General features: G+C 46.0%; 1 pseudogene; it reads left to right on the plus strand.

The window, feature by feature from the left end:
• The first annotated feature begins 2,380 nt into the window (after positions 1 to 2,380).
• Positions 2,381 to 20,338, plus strand: LOC130018135 (uncharacterized protein C6orf62 homolog; annotated as a pseudogene).
• The last annotated feature ends 4,547 nt before the right edge of the window (positions 20,339 to 24,885 follow it).

Here is a 24,885-nt window from a genome sequence, read left to right on the forward strand (position 1 = left end):
ACTACAGAAACTGCAGACAATGGTGATGCATCATGTGACGCACTATCCCCAGGTGGGAGGAGAGTGATATGGTGACATGACACAGTGACAAGCACGTACTCGTGCTCGCCTGCACTCGCACCCCCCTGCTACTGACCTCTCACCATTGCAAGGTCCAGGTGGCAACCCAGGGACAGACTTAAAGAAAAAGGCAGTCGGCTAAGGTCCCGAGGAAGAAACAATGCCCCCTCCCCCCCGCCCACCGCTCCTCACCGATTTCAATTTGTTTCCGCAGAAACCAGGAGGGCATTGCTACAACATGCAGCTCAAAAGGGTTTTTAATAATTTTTTTTTAAAAAAGAATAAAAGAAAAGGATGGGGAGCAACAGTGACTAAGTCTTGCAGGTGAGGACCGGGCAGGGCACAACGAGCCACATCCCTGGGCCCGCCCACAAACCCGAGCACTTGTTCCGGCAACAGGATCTGCTGGTGGAAGGCGCCTGAAGTGGCCTGGCCACAAGCTGCTGGCTGCCTGCTGTGACAGGCCACACACGCCCACCTCGACAGCCCCGCCCCATCCCCAACAGGACCTGCCTGCAGCCCCCGCACCCCTGGACCTTCGACCCCCCCTCCCGCCGCCTCCCCCAGGATTCTGCAGCATAGGCGAGGGGACCCGGTGGTCGCCTACCGTCCTGTGCGGCCCCTGTCGCTGGCCGACTGACTGGGCCACCACCGCGGGAACCCGTGCCATGGGGCGCAGAGCGCCGGGGGGACCCCAAGATCCCCCTCCCTCCTCTCCTCCCCCGAGCAGAGCCTGGTCGCCCAGGTGGATGTACAGAGGAGCCGAGAGGGCTGGGAGCAAGACCAGAGAAGATAGGGTCGGGAGCAGCGGCTGCGTCGGGTGGTGGCGAGGACAGCAGGGACTGAGCGACCCTGAGAGGGCAGCGTGGCTTGGCGCAGCGGGGCGGGGCGTGAGGGTGGGAAAGGCGGGGTCGCGAAGCAGCAGAACTCTGTGGATTTAAACCCCTCGCACGGCTGCATGTGCTTGCCGGGCGCGAGTCGCCCCCTCCCCCCGCGGCCCATGCTCAGTGTCCTCCTCTCCTAAGGGCCTCAGGCAAGCCCAGATGCCCCCATGGTCCCGCCAGGGTCTCCTGCCGCGGGCACAACGCGTCCAGGCTAGAGGCTCGCGGTCCAGCGCCGCCTCCGAGCGGCCCAGGTGCTCTAGCCCATGGGCGTCCAGGCACAGGGATCGAAGCAGCGGGCCCGCAGCTCGCCTCCCGTCAGGGCAACAGACACACACACACACACACACACACAGCAGCTCTTGGGATGTGTTCTACGTTGGGCTGCTCTAGACAAGAGACAGAAGGAAGCATATACAAAGGCAGTTGCTACCTTTGAAAAGGGGTGGCACTAGTTTTAGAATTCTTTGCCCTGCCTTTCTGTGGCTGTGAAGCTTTCTTCCTTATCCCAACCCCCGTTCTTTAGGTTGGTTTGCAGTGTTCAGGGGTCACTCCTGGAGATCCTCAGAGGACCATATCCAAGTAGGAACCCTCCACACACAAGGAAAGCATCTTGCCCTGGACTAGCTCTTGGGCCCCCATCCGTCTTAAAGAGTTTCCAATTCATGCTTTAGAGACAAGTGTCAGATTTCTTCAGCCTGATCCTAGCTGCCCCTAAGTGAGTATCTCACAGATAATTTTCACTTCTCAGGAGCTGATCTGTCCAAATGTGGGCAACCTAAAAGAGGCAACATTTCTAATGACATGGGAGCATAGAGCCTCGAAACATCCTCTTCAGCCTGCTCCTTAGAACTGCATTGGTGGAAACCACTTTCCAGATTGGTTGTGTATTTGAGGAGCTTTAGTGATGGGAAATCTTGGCTCTTTGTTTCTCTGGGTGGAGCAGGCTGGCACGTCAGCTGAGCCAGAGTCTCTTTCTTTCTGGCTTCCTTGTTTTTCGCACCATTTTCCTGCCCCTGTTTCAGACAGCTGACTCATCTCTTAGAGTGCTTAATATGCTCACGATGAACAGTCATTCTCTCGGCAAGAATCTTGTCCCTGACTTGTTGGTTTATTACAATCTTAGCACAAAATAGACTTCTCGACTCAAGAAGGCTATGTAATGGATCATGGAAAAAAGGACAAAACAAAGCACAGCGAGTAGGGTGTTTGCCTTGCACACAGCCAACATGGCCGACACAAGTTCGATTCCTCTGCCCCTCTCGGAGAGCCCGGCAAGCTACCGAGAGTATCTCGCCCGCATGGCAGAGCCTGGCAAGCTCCCCGGGACGTATGCGATATGCCAAACACAGTAACAACAAAGTCTCCAGTAGAGACGTTACTGGGCCCGCTCGAGCTCAAGCAAAATCAGACAAAGGCAAGAAATACGATTAACGACAATGAGGGAGCTGTGGACTAAGTTCTCATATTCCAAGCGATATCACTACTATAAGGAAGTCAGCAAAGAAGAGTACAGAGAATGTAATGTAAGTGCTGCAAATGACTTGATTTGCAAAACACATCGTATTCTCCAGTGAAAATTGAGAGACTGGTAACGTCACTTTCTCTTGGATGTGAACTATTTCCTTAACTTTCCGTCATGTTTGGCCCTTGACTTGTTGGTTTATGACAATGCCAGTAGCATGCTAGGTAACATTGTAGGTGCTCTCAGTTAAAAACTTTTGTGGCTGTCATCCTCCAGAGGCCATTGGACAGTCAGGCTTGGGCCTGCAGAAAACTTGTTGGGCCTCACGGGATGGGGGGGGGGGGAAACCGGGCCTGTCCTCCCCACCCTAACGAGACCCCAAGTCATCGCCCACGAACGGCCTCTCTGGCTCCTCATCAAGCTGCTCAACGGTCCTGATCCCAGAGACTCAGGAGCAGATCTCTAAACCCAGTGGCTTTTGGCAGAAATCACTCCAGATTTAAGTGTTAAAATTTCGGAATTTCAAAACCACATGGGCCTACTGCAGCCACATGACATCATATGTTATTCATAACCAGCAATAGAACAAATTATCTATTGTTGCCTTTTCAGCAGATCTGAGTGTTGGGGTAAAATTTCAAATAATGGTGGGTCTGGTATCGAAATAGTGAATGTGATCATAGAGAGTAATGTGGAAATCATCTGCCCCACAGGCAGGGGGAGGGTGTGGTATGGGGGTATACTGGGGTTGTTGGGGGTGGAGAATGGGCACTGGTGAAGGTACGGGTGTTTCATTGTATGACTGAGACTTAGACCCAAAAGCTTTGTAACTGCTCTCACGGTGATTCAATAAATAAAATTATACAAAATGGAAAAAAAAGTAAGGTGGAGTTCATGCACAATTCAATCAGCTAATCAGTGGCTGAATAAATAGCAGTACTCCTACAAAAAAAAAAAAAAAACTTTTCTGGAGTAATTCTTTTTTGGGACAATGCCCATTCCCCTTATGTCTACGAGTTTACCTTTCTTGTGGATCTGCATGTATGTGGCCAAAGGAACAACCTCAAGTTTTTGGGGGTTTTTTTAACCTCATGTTTTCTTAAAGGTCTAGAGAACATAGAGCGGGTGCCCCTCCTCTTCCTCTTTGTGTTAATCTTTTTTGTGATTTACTGGAAGATGTTCTGGCCAAAAGGGACTTGTCTGTTACTTTGATGGGAAGAACCTATTTGTGGATGAATGTAGGTGAGAGAGACAGACAGAAAGAGACAGAGACAGAGAGAGACAGAGAGAAACAGAGATAGAGAACAACCAATAAAAAGCAAATATGCTTAATGCACTTTGTCCATCTTTTGAAGAAACTTGTGAGAAGATGATTTTGGATTTTGTTTTTGTTTTAGATTCTTTTTGTTTTATTTAGGGGCTACACTCTGTAGTGCTCAGGGCTTTTACCTGGCTCTGTCAGTTCTGAGTTCAGGGCTTACTCCTAGCACTGTGTTCAGGGATTGCTCCTGGTGGGGCTCAGGAAGCCATATGGGATGCTGGGGGTCAAGTCCAGCTTGGCTGTGTGCAAGGCAAATGCCCTGCCCACTGTACAAAACTGCAGCCCTCATACAAGGCTATTAAAGTTGTCCAGAGCTTTGGCTAGACTGGGTCTCAGTGTCTGGTACATTCTGTAACCAGAGGAGTGATGGGTCTTCTAAGGAAATCACAGTACTGTGTATTCAGAAATTGAATGTTTGGAGAGGGACTACTTCAAGTGAGGCGAGGGGTCTTGAAGCATAAGCTTTATTAACATCATGAAAAATCAGCTTCTGGATTGGAAGAGTACTAAAGAGATCCTGTAGCGCCCCCCTTCCCCATATCTGCCTCAACAACGCTATTATGAAACGAATGCCATTTTCATTATTTGCATTCCAACTTTGGAAAAGGAAGTGTTTGGTGAGATCGCCAGTGTTTGGATGCTGGGTAACATAGGACACCAACTTCCATGCTCCAGACCTCTGAAGGAGGCTCCTCTGGTCAGGATAGGCAGGGAATGAGGTCAGCATGCCAGGATTTTTGTAGAAAAACCTGGAAAGGCACAGAGAGGAAAACCAACTGAAAACCAATTGTTCTACAGCAGAGGGGCAATCATTCACATTCTGCTGAAGATTTTTTCAGTGTTTCCATCCTGAGATTTGTAGCTTCTTTTTTCATAACTATATTCAAGAGTACTTAGAGTCCACTCAAGTATAAATTTGTATAAATTTATAAGTAGATATTTCAAGAAAATATTCTTATGAAAAGAAATATATGGGGCTGGAAAGATAGTAGAGTGGGCAGAGCACTTTCCTTCCATGTGACTTACCCTGGACTCCCTAAATCCCATATGGTTACCCAAGCACTGCTAGGAGTAATCCCCGAGTGCAGAGTCAGGAGTAACACCTGAGCATCACCATGTGTGGACCTCAAACAAAAACAGAAACAAATTTTAAAAAATGAAGGAAGAGTGAAAGAAAGAAAAGAAAGAAGAAATTAAGAAAGAAAAGAAGGGAAGGAGGAAAGAAAAGGGAAGGAGGAAAGAAGGAAGGAAGGAAGGAAGGAAGGAAGGAAGGGAGGGAGGGAGGGAGGGAAGGAGGAAGGGAGGGAAGGAAGGAAGGAAGGGAGGGAGGGAGGGAGGGAAGGAGGAAGGGAGGGAAGGAAGGAAGGAAGGAACACTCGGACCCTCCTATGAAATGCGCTCCCTGAAAGGGCAGTATGGAGATTCCATAGAATGCTGTTGCTGCCACCTACAGGCCATATGCTAAAATGACAGAATGCTGCTTAAGATGATAGTGTTAAGGTGAGCTATTTAAGAGACTAATTCGTTTTTCCGTTCCTTGTGCTAAGTGATACAAGCCAGAGAGAAAAGGATATGAAAGAATCCATATTAGGGCATCAAATTTTTGCGTGCTTCAGCTAACTTGCAACATTGCTTTCTGTAAAACTGCTTGGCTGCTTTGCACCTGGGGGAGAGGGGACTTGGAAAGTGAACAGGGCATAACATCTTTCTAAACCAAGTGTGATAGGATTCAGGTGTATTTACTGTTCCTGAAATGTATTCTCTCACTAAAGCACCCTGCAGACTTGGGTAACTCAAATGAGGATGGTCAAGGGAGATTACCTAAGGCTTAATGATTCCAGCTATAACCTTGCTTGTGCTGACACTGGATGTGATGTACGTAAATGCTTATCTTTCAATCTATAGGCTAAGGAGTGAGGACACGAGTGCTGATCTTTCATGGTTCACAGCTGTATTATTTATGTTTCCATTTCTTTGAGATGTTCAAGTTATTCATTTAAATTGTAATTATTGCTGAGCATAACATTTCATCTCATTTTATAGTTTAGTTTCACCTGTATTGTTAAACCTAAATAGTTTCAATACCTTAATAGCATTTAACTGTATGGCACTGTTGTCCAAAGTCACTGCACCTTCACCACTGTCAAAGTGTCCAGGACCCTCCACCACAGTTCTTATATTACTTCTAGAATGATATTTCAAGTGACAAAATGGTATGTAGTACAGATTTAGTCTCTAACTTATCCCTAGCCTGATGATCCCAATTCTTATCCAAAAACTCCATTCGTTGAGTATACCCCTCGAGTCTGTGTCCCCGCACAAGATTTGATGTTTTCACCTGTTTGTAGGGTGATATTTGAATTGATTTTACTTTCCAATTTAGTGCTAGTCTTCAATTTGTTCATCTTTTGTTTCAGTTTCTTAAGTGAAGAGACTTCATGTTAGAATCTATTAGATTGACTTTTTAAAAACAAAATTCACATTTTATTTACGTTGAAATAAACTATACAAAATTGATTTCCTTCACCAAAATTAACTGCAATATTTTCATTTAATTCCCAGAAGCCCACAAAACAATAATTCTTGTGTCTTCTCCTAGTTTTACTTATAAATCAAGAGGAGGCAGTAGATAATAGTCATGGAGAACAGACTTGAAAGCAAAACAAATCAGTTGTCAGTATCCATGGCCTCTGATCCTATCTTGACCATGAAACACAAGTTCAAGATACACTTGCTAAAAGCTTCTGTAGGCTCAACAAAGGAATGCAAACAGCAACAACCAGTTATGGAACAACAATGGCAGACTCGTCTGTTTCTTTAAGTTCACTTGCTAAAGACAAAATCTTCACTTAAAATCTACACTTTGGCAAGCTCAAGTTTCTCTGGTAATACTCTTAATTGTCCAGTACAGGTTTTGAGCAGTAACACTTAGAACTCTTATCAGTCAAAGGTCAGTTGTGAGCTTTAACGTAACATTTTAAAAATGAATTCCTCCCACACAACCTCCAATTTATTTCTTCAAGGAACTGGTAACTCCATACCCACATATCGCATCCACAGTGATAATGTTATGTCTAAAATAACTAAAAACAACTCTAGAGCCACTAGCAGACTTCACACTGAAATGTGATGTGACACTTTCAATGCTATATTTTAGAACAGTTCGGTCTCCAAAGCAGGAATTCAAACTGGAGCCACTTAAATAGGAGTACAAATGAACATACTCAATGGGAGACCTACTGGTCAAGACAGTCAGTGACTGGGTGGCCTACATACAACATAGCTTTTCTGTAAGATGCTTTCAAATGGAAGATAAACCCTATTTTAAAATCTCTTCGGTGTTTCCAATGGTTTCTGAATTATCTGCAGGAAGCTCTGACTTAGTTGTGTAGAGTTTGATATATGTGTTCACCATTAAATCCAAATCATGTTTTATATCAAAATTTATATTAAGCAAAGCCCAGTTATTCGACCCCTGGTCTCTCAAAGTGTTGCTCAGGTAAGCTTTGAGACACTTCCGTCCATTTTCATAGCGTTCATTTTCTACTTTTGCAAAATGTATCTATTACTTAGAGTTCTACAGGTCGTAGAGGTCTCAAAGTGTTTGGCACATAATCGATAATGTTTATTTAGTTGATCTGGTGTTTTACCATCTAAGTCTGCTGTTCTACAATTCTCCACCCATTTCTGGCACCTGGCCTGGTCCCGCGGGAACCTGAAGAAGGCCAGGTCGGACTGCGTGCTCAAGCGCATGCAGTTGGGGGGCACTCAGAAGTTCTTTATTATCGTGTGCCCGCCCGCCCACCCGCCAGCCCAGCCGTCCCCTCCCCGCCTCCTCAGGGCAGCTCGCCCGCCCGTTATGGCCAGGAAGGGGAGCCTGGCCAGTTGGCTGGCTCCGCAGGGCCGCGCACCGGGGGAGGGACGGGGGGCTGGATTGACTGTTGATGCTTTAGCAATGCTTCACTTAACCAGCTGTTTAAGCACTTTCCAACTGATGGTGACTTATGTTGTCTTTCTTTGTCAGTTCTTGTTCAATGATGTAGTGACTTTTTTGGTACATAAATCTTTGAACATGTATCAGAAAATAATATAGACTACAGGGGCCGGAGCAATAGCAATAGCACAACAGGTAGGGAGTTGGCCTTGCAGGCGGCCAACCTGGGTTTGATCCCCAGCATCACATTTGGTCTCCCCTGCACCGCCAGGAGTAATTCCTGAGTGCAGAACCAGGAGTCACCCCTGAGCATCGCTGGGTGTGACCCAAAAAGCAAAAAATAAATAAATAAAACTAAAAAAATCCCAAAACAAAAAATGTACACTACAATCCATGAGGGAAAATTGAATTGCTGAGACCTTTGAATTTTTATCCAGTTCTAACCCTTTCTTTTCCAAGAAACATAACATGTCTAGTTAAATGAAACATGAATTTGGATCATTACAGAAATATTATAAGCATTTAAAGTACTCTCACCACGAAACCAAATAGCGTGTTATCAGAATTCCTTCTCTGTCTGCAACTTACTATTTATCCTACCAATAATGATTTCTAATCACCACCAATCATGGCCAGAATGCTTGGTTTTCCACATCTGAGCAGCATTTTCCTCCTAAGTCAATGGATTTGGTAAGCTGTTTTTGCTTTGTTTTCTTTTGTTTGGCGACCACACCAGGAAGTGTTCAGGGGTACTCCTCGCTCTGTGCTCAGGGATCACTCCTTGCGGTGCTTGGGGAACGCTATGGGATGCTGAGGGTGAACCTAGGTTGGCTGCTGCAGGGCAGCTGCTGTGACTTTGGGGCGTGGCACTGCCACGTGTAATTCTTGAGCGCAGAGCCAGGAGTAACCCTTGAGCATAACCAGGTGTGACTCCCAAAACCCAAACAAAACCAAACCAATTTTTGACTTCAAGCAAGAAAAATGGAGGCTGGGAGTTCGTTCCGGGTCACGAGATGGCGCTGTGGGGCGTTTTCATCCCTCCCAGGCCCTTTTCTCTAAGAATTTTCCACCCTTGGGCTTGCTTCAGTGTTAGGCCTGGGGTAATTAGGATCAAGCAGGCAGCTTCGGGCGGTGCAGCAGTAGGTTAGCGGTTAGGACACTTTCCTTGCATTCACAGAACCGTTGTCTGTCACTTGGCTTCCCATATGGCCCTCGAGTCGTGCCCGGCGGCATTCCTGAGAGTGCCCTGAGCATCTTTTGGTGTGTCCCCAACCATAAACAATCAAACAGGAAAATTAAAACAAAGCAGTCCTTGATGGCGAATTCCCTCCCTTGAGGGATTCTGAGTTGTATCTTCGTCCATCGCCCACGTCCTTGTAGAAGAGGGTTGGGGAACCCTCAGATTGTGGGGTGATGGAGTGTGTGTTGCTCATAGCAGGAAACATCCAGAGGGCTCGTTCACAGACATCACAAAGTGGGTTCAGAACTGTTCTTGCTCAGAGCGAAGAAAAAAAAATATATATATATATATAAAACTTTGCCTTGCTCGTTCCAGACAAGGATCAACCCCCTGCACCCCTCTTTGTCTAGAGAACAAGCTGGGGAACCCACCTGAACCTCCCCAGGAGATTCAGCTATGTACCCCACAAAAGTCTGAAGGTGGGAATCGAACCCTGTTCACCCGCATGAAACACAAGTATCCGCATGGCTATCCAACTGCTGCCTGTCAAAGCTGCGTTTGACCCTTAATTACCCCATACTTAACACTGAAGCAAACCCAAGGGTGGAAAATTCTTAGAGACACGGTCCTGAGGAGGGACGGAAACGCCCTCGCCTAGCGCCATCACGTGGCGGCTAGGCGGAACTACCGGGGCGGCTATTCCCAAGTTTAAGATTTCCAGCTCCTGCGTTGGAGCTCTAGTACCCGGGTAAGGCGTTTGCCCGGTACCTGGGTCCACCGGCTTCGATTCCCAGCATCCCATATGGTCCCCGGAGCACTGCCAGGACTTAACTCCTGAGTGCAAAGCCGTGAGGAACCCCTGTGCATTGCGGGTGTGACCCAAAAAGGGAAAAACAGAAAAAATTTTCTTTGCTTCAGTGTTAATACGGGGTCATGAAGGATCAAAGGTCAAGGATCTAACAGTGAGCCACGAAGGCGCTGGTCTTGTATGGGGCGATCAACCCATAGGTTCCCCCAGCACAGTCAGGAGTGATTCCTGAGTGCAGGGGCAGGAATAACCCTCGAATACCGCCCGTGTGGTCCGCAAAACACAAGCAAACAGAATGCGACTTTCGCGGCGCATTCCTTCACGCCGAACTTGGGGGTGCCGAGCTGAGTCTTGCTTCCAGCTCCTTCCTCTACGGAAAACCGCGAGGTGTGGGGATGACCGCGACAGGAACTGTTTGCGAACGGGCTTAGAGGGAGAGATTCTACTTCGGGCAAAGCACTGGCCAGGCTGCTGGGTTCATCCTGACACAGGGATCGCCCCATGCGAGTCAAACGCCCTCAATGTTCGGCTACCGCTGCACGGCCTGAGGCCGCCTTCTTGATTCTTTGTGACCCGCAGGTTAATATGGAAGCAAACCCAAGGGCTGGAAATCTTCAGGCAGGAAAGCCTGGCCACGGCTCTTCCGCCGATGCACCACGAGAGGGCGCTGTGGGGCGTTTCCTCCCCTCCCCAGGGACATTCCTCTAAGAAATGTCCAACCCTAGTCCCGACTTTCCTCCAGAACTAGACCTCCCAGGATCCTCAGAATTTCTGATTAATAAAACAAAAAAGAATTTCTGCACAGTGGAGTTGCACCCTTGTCCCTCTCCTTAGTCCCCCGCACTGACTGGCCAAGCTAGTCTCTGGCTTTATTTACTGTGGGCTGTGGGTGGCCCCAACAGCTTCTTGGTGGGCTCAGGGGTATGATATGGTGCTGAGACAGAACCCAGGGTGAGCACAGTAGACGATTGTGCCATACCATAGTATGATCTCTCCAAATCAACCATTTTTACAGGTCTCCAGTCTATCACCCCCACACCCCTACGCTCCACTTTTCCAAGGGTGCCATCTTTCCCTATCGCAGAGAATTTGGGGCTTCCTATATACATGAGAAGTCCCAAGTCTGTGAAGGATGGTGACAGAGGTTAGATTCAACTTCAGGATCTCCAAAAGTTTGGGGTGAGATTGCCTACCATCAGAGAAATGGGAGTAGGTTAAAAAGAATTTTGATTAAAACAGTGATAATGAGCCAAAGACCAGGCAACCTCCTTCCCTGGAAATTCTAAATACACCACTCACTCTTCCAAGAATTATTTTATTTGGGGGTTTGATGTGGGTTCGCGGGGTTCTGGGGACCCTTATAAGTGCTTGCTATTAAAGTTAGCCATGAACTTCTGCTTATTTTAATTAAGTTTATTTTTTATGTGTTTTGCTTTACTCATTGAGGTGAACAAAAAATGGTCTATACCCACTTTGCTCTGCCTTTGATCCAGCCCTTTGGAAAGGTTTCCAATTATAGTCAACCCCACACACCACCACCCCATGTTCTGAGGGTGTCCCAACCCTCCTCTACAAGGAATAAGGGTCAGGGATACAGCAAGATACAGCTCAGAGTCCCCCAAGTTGGGGTGAGGGAATCCACCATCACGAACTGAGGCTGTGTCCATGTTATTTGACTTGTTCATAGTTTGGGGGTCACAAACCCAGAAACGCTCAGGGCTTCTCCTGGTTCTGCACTCAGGAATCGCTCCATCATGACGGTGGGACTGTATGGGGAGCCAAAGAAAGAACCAGGGCCTTGTGTCTGCAAGGCAGAGCCCTAACCGCTCTGCTCCTGCTGCAGCCGCCCAAGCTGCCTGCTTGATGACCCCATATTGAAGCAAAGGGCTGGAAATCAAGCATGGAAGAAGTCGGGCCGCGGTAGTTCAGCCTAACTGCCACGAGATGGCGGTGTGCCGCGTTTTTGCCCCTCCACAGACCCCTTTCTCTTAAGAATTTTCCTCCCTTGGGTTTCCTTCAGTGTTAAGTATGGGGTCATTAAGCACACAGCTTCCACAGGTGCAGCGATAGGAGAGTGTCGCGGGTGCTTGTCTTTCCCGCGGGTGACCAAGGTCCGATTCCCGCCTTCAGACTTTTGTGGGGTACATATCTGAATCTCCTCGGGGTGCCCGGGTGGGTTGCCCCAGCTTGGTCTCTGGACAAGAAGGGTTGCAGGGGTTGGAACCTGGTCTGGAAGAAGCAAAGCAAGGCTCTTTTCTTTTTTTGTTCTCTTCGCTCTGAGCAATAAAATTCTGAACCCACCTTCGATGTCTGCGGCTGTGCCCTTTGAATGTTTCCTACAAGGGACAACCCACACTCCACCCACATTGTGAGGGTGCCCCAACCCTCTTCTATAAAGATGTGGGGGATGGAGGAAGATCCAGCTCAGAATGAGGGAGTTCGCCATCAAGCATCTGAGACTGCTTTGTTTTCATTTTCTTGTTTGTTTGTTTATGGTTGGGGCCACACATGGATATGTTCAGGGGGTTCTCCTGACTCTGCACTCAAGAATCACTTCGGAATGGCTGTAGAACTGTATGGGGAATGTACGAAAGGATCTGGGTCCCATGCATGCAAACAAAGAGCCCTTAACCGCTCTGCTCCCGCTGCAACGGCCAAACTGCTTACTTGTTTCCTAATGACCCTATACCTAACACTGAAATCTGTAACTGGCTGTGATCCACTGGGCTGGAGCTATAGCACAGCAGGTAGGGCGTTTGCCTTGCGCGTGGCTGACCCGGGTTTGATTCCTCTGTCCCTCTTGGAGAGCCCCGCAAGCTACTGAGAGTATCCCGCCTTCACGGCCGAGCCTGGCAAGCTACCCATAGCATATTTGATATACCAAAAAACAGAAACAACAAGTCTCACAATGGAGACGTTACCGGTGCCTGTTGGAGAAAATCTGTGAAGGGAGGACAGTGCTACAATGCTACCTAGCTTTGAAGCAAAGAAAAGGGCACGACGTCTCTTTTTTTACAGAAACTAAAACAAGGTATCATTTATTGTAGGATATACTGAAATATCATTTAAAGGTAAAGGCCCTCCCGTTGTTCGTCGATTTGCTCGAGCGGGCCCAGTAACGTCTCCATTGGAGACTTTGTTGTTACTGTGTTTGGCATATCGAATACGTCACAGGGAGCTTGCCAGGCTCTGCCGTGTGGGTGAGATACTCTCGGTAGCTTGCCGGGCTCTCCAAGAGGGGCGGAGGAATCGAACGTGGGTTGGCCATGTTTGCTGCGTGCAAGGCAAACGCCCTACCACTGTGCTATAATGTGAAATATCATTATAAAATATAATTAAGGCTCACATACACTTTTCTATTGATTTCTGTATATAACACAATGATTCAGTATTTGTGTACATTTTAAAATAATTTAGAGAGTAAGTCTAGTTAATGTATGTCACTACATATAGTTAAATTCTTTTCTTGTGCTGAGAACATTTTTCTTTTTAATTTTTATTAGTGAAACACCATGAGGTACAGTTGTAGACTTACAAATTTTTGTGCTTGTGTTTTGATTATACCCTGATCAAGTACCCATCCCTCCACCAGTGCCCATTTTCCACCATTACGGATCCCTGCATCCCTCCCCACCATCCCCCCCACACACACACCTCTTTGGCAGGGCATTCCCTTTTGTTCTCTCTCTCCTTTCGGGTGCTGTGGTTTTTAAAAGAGGCATTGAGTGGAAATCATGTTTGGTCTATAGTCTACTTTCTGCATGCTTCTCCCATCCTGGGTGGATCCTCCCAACACCCTTTATTTGGTGCTCCCTTCTCTATCTGAGCTGAGGGTTAGGAAATCTGAAGCCTGGGACAAGTCGGGCTGCAGTAGTTCCACCTAATCCCCACGTGATGGCGATGTGGGCGTTTCCATCTCTCCCTGGGCCCATTTCTCTAAGAATTTTAAATAGCAGAGGGTGAGCATTTAATAACATTTAATAATGGTCTTTTCTCTGGTTTTTTTCCCCATTGTTTTTAAGTCCCTAGCACCTTTATATTTTTTCACCTTTAAAGCTTGTTATAGTGGGAATTTGTTTCAGAATGAAACTTCTAAAACATCAGTCATTAAAAATTTTAAATTTTACGAAAAGATTTACAAAACGGGTATAATTTGGGGGAATTTCCTTTGCTTTCTGAATTCTGTACAACACGAGTTACACACTCAATATTGCGTGAAAAACCAGAAATCCTTCTCCTCTGTCACTCCTGCTCTAATGGGCACCCTAGTTTTCAAGCACAGACAGAGCATTACAGGCACAAATCACCCTTACTCCCCCAGACAACAGTGGGAGAAATGTGTGGTGTAGGAATGATTCCCTTCCATTCTAACTGGGCTTCCAGCCTCTGAAGTATTGTCGCAAAGAAGGCAAACAAAGCAGTCCTGCACTAGACATTCCAGGGACCAGCCTGAAACCGATTTTGGAAAAAGGAGAAAGTGGTGCCCCTACTTCTGTCAGACCCAAAGCAGGCAGTCGGAGGCCTTTGTGGTGATTTCTGAGTTAGTTTTGAAGAAGGCTTTCTCCTGGAGTCTTCTTTTCACTTTCACTTAGGGAACACTTTAGTATGTCAGAAGAATTGTTTGTGCTTGAAACCAGGGTAATTTCCCATTTCTTTGTGGACTTTGTATGTATGAGTCACGTCTTGCAGTGGGGTTCGGAGATGCACTTGGAAGAATATGAGTTCTGAAAACTTGAGATTTTAAGCTGAGTCTTTTATCTATAGTCTCTTGCTTATGTTTTTTGTTTGTTACTTTTGTATTCCTGGAAATCAAACTCAGGCTCTCACACGTGCAAGGCAAATGCTCTGTTGCTGACCTACATCCTGACCGGTTTTAGACTTAAGTGTGACCTTCATATTATTACAAGAACGGGGGGATTTGATGGAGGGGAGATTGGGCCATACCTGCTGTGCTTCGGGCTTACTCTTGACTCTGAGCTCAGGGTGCACTCCTGGCAGTGCTTGGGGGATCATACGGGGTGCTGGGATTGGGACCTGAGTCAGCATGCAGGCCTGCTCTCCCATAGGTCCTGAAAACTCAAGAACATAAATCACAGTTTTCCCTCAAGTACCAAGATGGGAGGTTGTCAATTTCCCAACACTGTTTCTTTTTATATAGGGGTTGCTATCATTTGGATGCTTTCTACTCCATTTCTGAATGTCCTCCCTTCTGCTGACATAATCATATGCATCTCTGGAATTCAAGCGCTCCCTTTGGAAGGGACAGATTTAAATTTTTGTGACTTCTCTTTCATTACTTTTCATCTATTGGAAGTAACTTTTCTTGGATGATCTGATACTCACCCAGCACCAGATATTCTCATCCAGAATCCTGTAAGAACATTCTAATTTTTGCTTGAAATTTACACAAAGGGCATAGAAGGGAGAAGGGATGAAAGGGAAGTCTGAGCTGTGCGGGAAGAAAGCTGTGGGAAAAGAAAGAAGTCATAATTCCTGTTTCTTCTTTAAAACCAGAATTTCAGTCATCTGTTTTGGGGCACTCAGGTTTTTTCCAGATTCTGGCTATTGTAAAGAGTGCTGCAATGAACAAACAGGTGCAGATGTCACTTCGACTATACTTTTTTGCCTCTCTGAGATATAGTCCCAGGAGTGGTATTGCTGGGTCAAATGGGAGCTCAGTTTCTAATTTTTTGAGAATCGTCCATACTGTTTTCCAAAAGGGCTGAACCAGTCAGCTGAACCAGCAGTGAAGGAGGGTCCCTTTCTCGCCACATCCGCGCCAGCACTGATTGCTTTTGTTCTTTTGGATGTGGGCCAGTCTCTGTGGTGTGCAATGATATCTCATTGTGGTTTTGATCTGCATCTCTCTGATGATTAATGATGTAGAGCATTTTCTCATGTACCTTTTTTGCCATTCAATGTCTTCTTTGAGAAAGTGTCTGTTTATTTCATCTCCCCATTTTTTGATGGTGTTGGATGTTTTCTACTTGTGGACTTCAACTAGTACTTTATATATCCTTGATATCAACCCCTTGTTGGATGTGTATTGGGCAAATATCCTTTCCCTTTCTGTAGACTGTCTTTGTACTTTGGTCACTGTTTCTTTTGAAGTGCAGAAGCTTCTTAGTTTAAAATAGTCCCATTTGTCTATCTCTGTTTTCACTTGCTTGGCCAGTGATGTGACATCTTTGAAGATACCATTAGCTTCAATGTCATGGAGGGTTTTGCAACTTTGTCTTCAATGTACCTTATGGATTCAGGTCTGATGTTGAAGTCTTCAATCCATTTTGATCTTAATTTTGTACACGGTGTTAGGCAGGATCTAAGTCCATTTTTTTTGCATGTAGCCATCCAGTTTTGCCAGCACTATTTGTTAAAGAGGCTTTCCTTATTCCACTTCACATTTCTTGCTCCTTTATCAAAGATTAGATGATTAGATTAGTGATAGGAGAATCCTCCCAGGATGGGAGAAGCATGCTGAAAGTAGACTATAGATCGAACATGATTGTCACTCAATGCGTCTTTTGAAAACCACAGCACTGAAAAGGAGAGAGAGAACAAAAGGAAATGCCCTGCCACAGAGGCAGGGTGGGGGGGAGGGGCAATGGGGGGGGGAAGGGATACTGGGATCCATGGTGGTGGAAATTGGGCACTGGTGGAGGGATGGGTACTTGATCACTGTATAATTGAAACTCAATCACAAACATTTGTAAGTCTACAACTGTACCTCATGGTGTTTTACTAATAGAAATTTTTTAAAAATCAGAATTTCAGAAAGCAACAGTTAATTTTGAATATGCTAAAACAGCTGGCATGAGGCAGATGTCAGAGCATTAAAAAGTGCCAGGGGCAGAGAGAGATTGAGAGAGAGAGAGAGAGAGAGAGAGAGAGAGAGAGAGAGAGAGCTCTCCAGGGTGGATGCTCAGCTCAGCATGCAGCAACCCCAGACTTGATCTCCAGAACCTCATGTCTCCTTAGTGCCACCAGAAAGAGTCGGAGTTACAGCCCCTCTTCTTCTAAGTTCTTTTTTTCACCTTCTCCTCTTTCCTGTAAAACCCTTAGCAGCATGAGCACTGCTGCTCAGTTAACAAAATTCAGTTTACTCAGCTTTGCTACAGACTTTGATAAATCGCATAACCCCCTTCAGGTTTTTCTTGGTTTGATTTTTGCTTTGGGGCCACCCCCGGTGGTGCTCAGGGATTACTCCTGTCTCTGCACTCAGGAATCACTCCTGGCGGGGGCTCAGGGAACCATATGGGATGCTGGGGATTGAAGCCGATTGGCTGTGTGCAAGACAAGTGCCTTAGCCACTGTGTTCTTTCTCTTAGGCCCAAATTCAACTTTAACTTACCTAGAGTAAATGTTCTAATAGTGGGTCTCATTGCCCTGACCCTGAAAGAGCCTCCCATAAGGCACCGTTGGGAAGGACGAGTAAGGAGAGGCTGATACACTCTCAGGGCTGGGACGAATGGAGACGTTACTGGGGCCCGCTCGAGCAAATCAATGAACAACAGGATGACAGTGACAGAGTAGATATCTTAGAGTGTTCATGGAGAAGATGTATCTAGGATTAGAGATGTGGAGGGGGCAAGGCACTTGCCATACCTGCTTCTAATCTCACTTCGGTTTCTGGCACCACATGTGGTCCCATGAGTACCTCTAGAAGGAAGCCCTGAGCGAAGGAATAAGGAGTAGGCCCTGAGCAGCTTCGGGTATAGCCCAATTCTCCCCCATCACAAAATGTTTTTAAAGATGATGATCAAAACTCCTTGGCCAGCAGAGGGGAGAAAAAGTTATAAAAACATCCTTAGCCTAGTAAAACATTTCTCAGTCAGGGTCCGACCTCAGATGAAAATAACATAAATGGTAAGACCAAGGGGCCAACATATTGATGATGGGGGCTATACAAAATGGAAACGAGTCCATTGGAAAAACAACCCAGAATAACAATTTGATTAATTCAACAGTATTTATTACATGTTCAACGAGTGGCTCGAGAGAGGTGAAGAGGTTTGCTTCGCACACAGTTTTGTCCTTAGCACAGCATATCTTCATCACCAGGAGTGACCCCCGAGTACAGAACCAGGAGGGACCGCTACCCCCTCCTCTCCATGTTAACGGAGTGTTGGGTTGTGTAGGTTCTGAGGTTGCTGTGGTGAACAGGCAGGTGCGATTCCTGCTCTTCCAGAGCTTACCTTCTGTGAGAAAGCTTATCATTAGCATGGAATCAAAATGATGAAGGAGATGCTGATGAATTCACACAGGAAATCAAGAGGCGATGCCCAGGAGGGCCCTGTGTCAGCCTGGGATGTCAGGGAAGGCCTACAGCCTGGAGAGTGAGAATGCACCAGCCATGCTGGCAGCTGGTTCACGGGCTTTGAAGGAGATGGGATTTACTCAGTGCCAGAGGCCAGCGGCCAGTACTTTCTTGTGTCTTTTCACCTCTCTTGGCGTGTGTCTTAGAACCCCGATGACTGAGAACAGACTCAGGCCTGCGGCTCTCTATTCTCAATGACCCTTTGAAGCCAACTTGCCAGTCATTTCAGTCACCTCCGGGAATTCACACTAAACACCCTGACTCAAGATCCTTTATATTAGGTGGGCACCCCAGCCTGGATATAGCACCACAGCAAACCCATTGACTGGATCCACTTTGAAATTTATGGAGTCCTTATGCTGCTGAACAGTGGCATAGGAGTGCCCTGATCCTCCTTGCCCACGCTCACTTCACTCCAGACTGTCCCTTGTCCCTTCCCCAGCCCCCACCCACTTCCTCTGATGTAGTTCTTCCCACACTAGAAAGATGCTTGATTCAGCAAGTCCACATGACCTGTGGTGCACTGCATCCAAGTGTGTGCAGATGCCACAACAAAATGCGTGTAACCCCAGTGAATACCATAACCAACTGTGGGAGCACTGCAAATCCTGGTCATTACAACAGTGAAAAGGGAAGAGAAAGGGAAAATGAATGAACATTAACAGCATCAAGTAAGGCATAAGCACATCCATCCGCATAGTCCTAGACAGGGTCAGAACCAGCAATCTCATTGTTTTCCACCTTCACAGCTGTTCTTCTCACTGGCGTGGCTGCAGAGGAAGAATCTCACATGGAGTTGTCATCTGCCATCCCTTGGGACAGCAATAGCTTCCTCTGGAATGTGTCTTGTAGGACCTGCCCGCAGCTCTATTTCAGGTGGTCTAAGTACTTATGATTTTGTTTTTTTAGTCACATCTGGCAATGTTCAGGGCTTACTCCTGGCTACGCACTCAAGATTTACTCCTGGTACTGCTCATGAGACCATATGGGTTGCCCCAGGGATTGAACCTCATATTGTTCACGGACTAATCTAGCTCTGTGGTCTGGGATTACTCCCGGCAGTGCTGAGTGAACCATGCAGTGCAAGACTAAACCCAGACACAAAGCCTGCACTCCAGCTCTTCGTTCTATAGCCGTGTTTTGGGGGGCTTTCTTCATTTCTATTTTCGTCGGGGAAGCAGACTGGAAATGCTCAGAGGTTACTCCTGGCTCTGTAACTCAGGAACAACTCTGAGCAGTTCCTTGGGGACCAAATGCTCTATCCACTGCACTATCACTCTAGACCCAAGGAAGGTCTTATTCTCAGAAATATGCACACAGGGTTATCGTGGCTAGTTTTTTATTCCAGCAAAGATTTGGTCCTAAGTATATAATGCGCTGTGAACATTCATTCAATTGGTGGTGGGAACCATGACTTCAAACGTTGGCTTTTGATTTGAGGTCACACCTATTAGTTCTCAGGAGCTACTTCAGGTTTGGTGTGAAAGGTTGTTGCTGGCAGTGTTCATGGGACCACAGGGTACTGAGCATCTAACCAGGGACTTCCGTTTTCAAATCCTGTTTTCAAACTCTGGCTTTTGAGAACTATTCCTAGTTTCTTATTGGAGGAGTGGCGGTATCTTTCTCTCTGTCTCTCTCTGTCTTTCTCTCTCACTGTCTCTTTCTGTTGGGGCCGGACTAGATGGTGAAGATGAGTCCGTGTAGAAGAAACAAGCTCTGTACAGACTACATGCTCAGCTTAGAAAGAAAAAGAAGCTCTAGCTGACCAGTTTGACTTCAAGATGTATATTACCTTTGCATTCAAGGAGAAGAAGAAAAAATCAGCAGGTTTTGAAGTGTCTGAGGTCAAACCAGTCATGACGAATAATTATAAGAAAATATCCTAAAAGGTGTGCGGGATTCCAGCTATTCCTTGGAAAGTTCCATAGAGCTTTTAAAGGAGGATGTGGTCCAGCTTCCTGCTCCTCGATACCAGTCTGTGAGAAGGGATGTCATTGACTGTACTCAGGAGATGTATTTCATTCTGTGGCCTTAGAATGTTATTGAAAAAAATTGTCTGTCTACTGTTTTCTAGTTGGAAGGAATCTGATGAGCCTTTTCGTCTCATTCATGCCAAATTTGAGTTTCATCACTGTGACTATGAAAAACACTTTCTGCATGTACTGAGCCACAAGGACAAGACTGGAATTGTTGTCAACAATCCCAACCAGTCAGTGTTTCTCTTTATCGACCAACAGCATTTGCAGACTCCAAAAAATAAAGGTAATATCTTCAAGTTATGCAGCATCTGCCTCTACCTGCCAGAGGAACAGCTCACCCACTGGGAGGTTGGCACCGTAAAGAAACACCTGCATCCTTCCAAGCCAGAATAGAGTCTGGGCCAGCACAGTGGAGAAGATCAGAGTGCAGCAGGAGATCTTGTCTTGTTTTCTTACCACTTTATTCTTTCAGAGATTAAAGAAAATGGACTCATGCACAGAACACTCTGCATTTTGAAACTTGTTCATCCTGATTTCTTTTTAAATCATTTGTATCTCAGAACTGAAAAAAATTAGCTGTCTTCTTCACAGACTGTGTGAAAGAAGACTTTGCATATTTGCTGCACTGTATCAGCATCTTGTTAAAAATGTCAAATGAAAGGACTATTGTACACCGAAATGCTTCAATGTATTTGAAAGCACAAGGTGATACTCTTTTTGACGGTCTTTCCATTTGAGCTGGTTTTTGCCTCTTTGACATCTGTCATCAGCATTTAGAGGGTAAGAAGTACATGTAGGAGAATAAATAATTTTTACAAATGCAATAGCTTTGCTATAATTACCGTTGATCCAGAACACTGTCAGATTCAATCTAATGACCAGAAGTAGTTGTTCTAAAAAGAAAATTCAACCACGGAAAAGAAATCTTAAATGAAAAAAGCATCTCATTGCAGGTATTCTAGCCTCATTTTACTGGGCCAGGTTTGTTTAAAAAAAAAAAAACCAGACGAGTCCATGTAGACTATCCCACTAACGGTCAGGAATACAGGGAACCATGAAAATGGGCGAGACAAGACGTGTGTGTCCAGATTGGTTTCAATGAGGCTCAACATCTCTTTCTTTAAGCTGCCTTAAGTAAAAAACCTAAATCTTAGTATAGCAGAAGAGTCAGTCTTTTCTCATAGACCAGATGACACCAGACCCACTTGACACCAGATGCTTGAGGTTGTAAATAACAGGCCAGAACATTTGGCTGTGTTTCTTTCCTGAGGGCTGAAACTAACTGGCTTGTGAACATAATCAAACAATGTATGTCATAATGCCCCCGCTTAGGGGGCGTGGCTAGGGGCCAGTTGGTGGGGGCGGGAGGGGGAAAGCGCTGTTGCTCTGGCCTTTAAAGGTCAGCGGGAAGGCGGGTGGGGCAGGCCTGGCTGGGACTGCGGGCTCACGCTCCCCACCTCCCAGGTCTCACGCTGAGGCGGGCTCCGTGTCCTGCGTGCCTGTGCGGACTGCGTCACGGGCGTTGACCGCCGACCGCTGGTGGTGGCTCCTTGGAGACTGCCCGGCTCCTGCACGCCACCTCCGAGGCCCTGGGCTGCGCCCGCCATGCCAAGCTGCTGCTAGGTGGCCTGTGCTTGGGGCCCAGCTGGATGCTGAGCGTGTGGGCGGGCGCTCAGAGCAGGTGAGGGGCGGGCATGGGGGTGGGGGTCCTTGCCAGCCTGTGGGGCCCAGCTGGACGCTGAGCGTGTGGGCAGGCGGTGTGGGCAGGCGCGCTGAGCAGGTGAGGATTTGAAAGGATCCTATGTATTTCCCAGTTTCCTTCTGGGAATCAGAGCAAAAAGCTGTTTGCTAGTTCTTAGAATTGGAATAATCTGCAGAACTCAACACCGCCAGTTAATAATAGTGCCTAGATAGTCTGTGTGCTTTTCTGGAGGCAGTGTTTCTGAGTTGCCTCCTCCGTAAGACCTGAGCAATGCTGGGTGTGCCCCTTCCCCCCCTCAAAAAAAAAAAACCCACAACAGCAGTAATAATAATCTGATGTCAATTGTAGTCAAGGATATTTTCATCAGGCTTTTATATACTCGAGTTTTATTCTAGTTAAGTTTCTGAAAGGCCCTGCTGTAGAAAGGCTTGGTAAAGCTTGCCTACTTGAGTCTACCACACGTTAAGGGTGTGCTTCTGTAGATCCCTTTTTAGGGTGATTCATTTGAGAAGCTTGACCCTCACCAGCAAACAGGTGTCTTAATTGGTAAAGGTCAGAAAAAGGCGTCTGGTAGGTTGCGTTATAACGGTAACATTATTCAGCAAATTTTTGTGGGTCTTTGGTCACCCTTAAGAATGTCTTCGGGTGGCCTGAAATTCAGTGTTTGTCTAAGGATGATGACTTTCCTCATCTGAAAAATGTCTGAGCTCTCAGAGGGTTTAACTTGACAAGGGAGATGTCCTCGGTTCCGATGACAGCCCAGAGAAGTTCTAGCCTGTGATTCGGTTAATTCAGCAGTGGAGGAGGACCGTGTTAGATGAGTTCACGGTATGGACCCATGTTCAAATGCTCTGAAAAACATCGCATTGCTGTCTCAATGACAGCTCCCTGTCAGAGACCTCCACAACAAGCACTTGAGTTGCCTGAAGTGCCTCACAGCGCTGGGATAGTCCTTTAGGAACAGGAGCAGAGAGCTTTCATCAGCAAGCTGTGTGAAAGTAAAACAGACTTCACAAATGGCAGTGATTGCTAAATGTCCCCACATGGCTGTGACCATGACTTCAGGGAGTTGTGGCAGGTGTTATACTGAGGCCTTACAATGATGTCCTTGCTATTTCCTGTATGGTGGGAGTTTCCCTTCCTCTAGGAGTGGAGACGTGCCTTTGATTTGTGGTGTCTCCTTCTGAGTTCAGTTTTGGAAAGAAAAAAAATGACTCTAAAAGAACATATTTTTGCACACACACACCCCAACACTATTTCTTTGACTCCCCAAGTTCTAAAAACAATTATTTGAAAGAACCTTTTCAAATGAGTAAAAGGTCTGCTCTTTTCCAGTTCAGAAGATAAAGTAACATTGTCTACGTTATAAAGCATGATGGGGAAACATGAATGTCAAAGGAAAAGTTGGTGACTCCTTTCTGGATGTTGTGGCTGAAGATCATTTAAAGATTGATGATTTGGGTGAGTCTGGAAGATTCCTGAACTTTTATAAGTGAGCTATTGCAGTGGGTTCAAATTTTTTTCCAAGAATTTTAACTGACAACATGCTAAGCAAAGTATTAAAATTCAAGATGTGCAAGTACATTTCCATTGATAAAGAATGATAGTAATACAAGCTTAATGAACTGTAATTAAATGTAGAAAGTTAGATCTACTTAATCTCACATTTAGAAAACAACACATCAACAATGTTTTTTACACCACAGCTCTTTGTAACAGCAAAGGACTTGAAACAAGTACGTGCCCATCAATGGAGAACTGATGTAGTTCAGTCGTACAGCATTATACTATTGTTCTAAGGAGTATTTAGTAGAAGTATCAGTGGTTATCCATAGGTAGGCTGGGAACACGAGGGAGATTTTCTTGTAAAACTTTTTAACATTTTTCTCCAAGTGTAAGTAGGCTACCTATTTTCAAGTGTATTTAAAGAAAAGAAAAAGAACTTGAAGGCTAAGTCTTCCTGGATGATCTCATCGGTAGATCATCCAAGGTAAGGAATAGACAGTGTTCACTGAAAATAGACCCATAGACTCTGATGACAGAACTGAGATTACCAAGGGTGCAGGGCATAGGAAGGAAGGTTCCTGTGACCCGAGAGAGGCTGTCCTTGTGGTGGTGGGGATGGTGACTTAAATTCCATGTTTTTAGTTGCTTTCAGCTTTTCCGATGACTTGAAAAAAATATTGGAAGGAGTCGTTTCCAAACATTCGATATTGGTTGTCTCTTTTTAAACCTCTTCATTTCACTCTTCTTTCCTTTGGCCCTGAATGCATGGAAGTGGCCTGTCTCTGTGACCGCCGAGCTGTGCTAATTCACTTCTGCTCTTGAGCCTAGTGATTAGGGTGATTGGTCCTATCATCAGTCACAATTGTCCCTGATCCCCTAAGTAGCTTCCTACTTCCCTGAGGATAAAAGACACATGATTTGGTTCCCTTTGCTCTTCCTCCCTTCTCCTTTTCTCCTTTCTCTCTTCCCCTGTCCCCCATTGCGGAGGGGGTGGGGTTTGTGTCACACCTGGCAGTATTCAAGGATTACTCCTGGATCTGTGCTCAGGGATCCTGCCCTGCAGTGTGTGGGGAATCCAGTACTGTGTGCAAAGCAAGTGCTTGCACCTCTGTACTACTCTCAGCCTCTCTCTTTCTCTCTTCATTCTTTATTCACGCGTTGGCCACCTGCTTTTTCTCAAGCACTGCATTGAATTCAACCCACATTTCCACCTTTGGGACTTTCCATCAATTTGACATTTCTTTCTGCCTGGGTCATTTTCTCTCTCTGACCTGAAAATCCTGCAAGTGTTGCTTTTCATCTTTCTAGTCTCAATTTACATGCTCCTTTTGACATGGCACTTTTCCCAACGCCCTCGTATAAAATAGGGTTTCTTACCCCTTTTTCTTGTTTAAAACATCCAGGTCCTCTCTCATCCCATTGATGACCAGCTGTTTCTTTGTTTCTGTTTCTCTCTGCCAGTAGACTTCATTGGAGAATAAAATAATCCTCATTTTACTTCACATTGTATATGGAGTGAAGTATGTATAAACCAAAAGGACAGGTGTAAATTTAGGATGCAGTGCGCATTTTTAACATCGATTAAAAATGTGGGCAAGTTGTGGGCGGGATTAAAGATAAATTAAAATAGATTAAAAATGCGGCAAGTTGTGGGCGGGACATTCAAAGTAAGAGAATGCCCTGGAACCCAGTGCATCGTTGCTGATCGGAAAAAATGCCCTGGTACCCGGAT

The sequence above is a fragment of the Sorex fumeus genome, unplaced genomic scaffold (genome assembly GCF_029834395.1).
Source record: "Sorex fumeus unplaced genomic scaffold, SorFum_2.1 ptg000238l, whole genome shotgun sequence".
Taxonomy (NCBI): Eukaryota; Metazoa; Chordata; class Mammalia; order Eulipotyphla; family Soricidae; genus Sorex; species Sorex fumeus.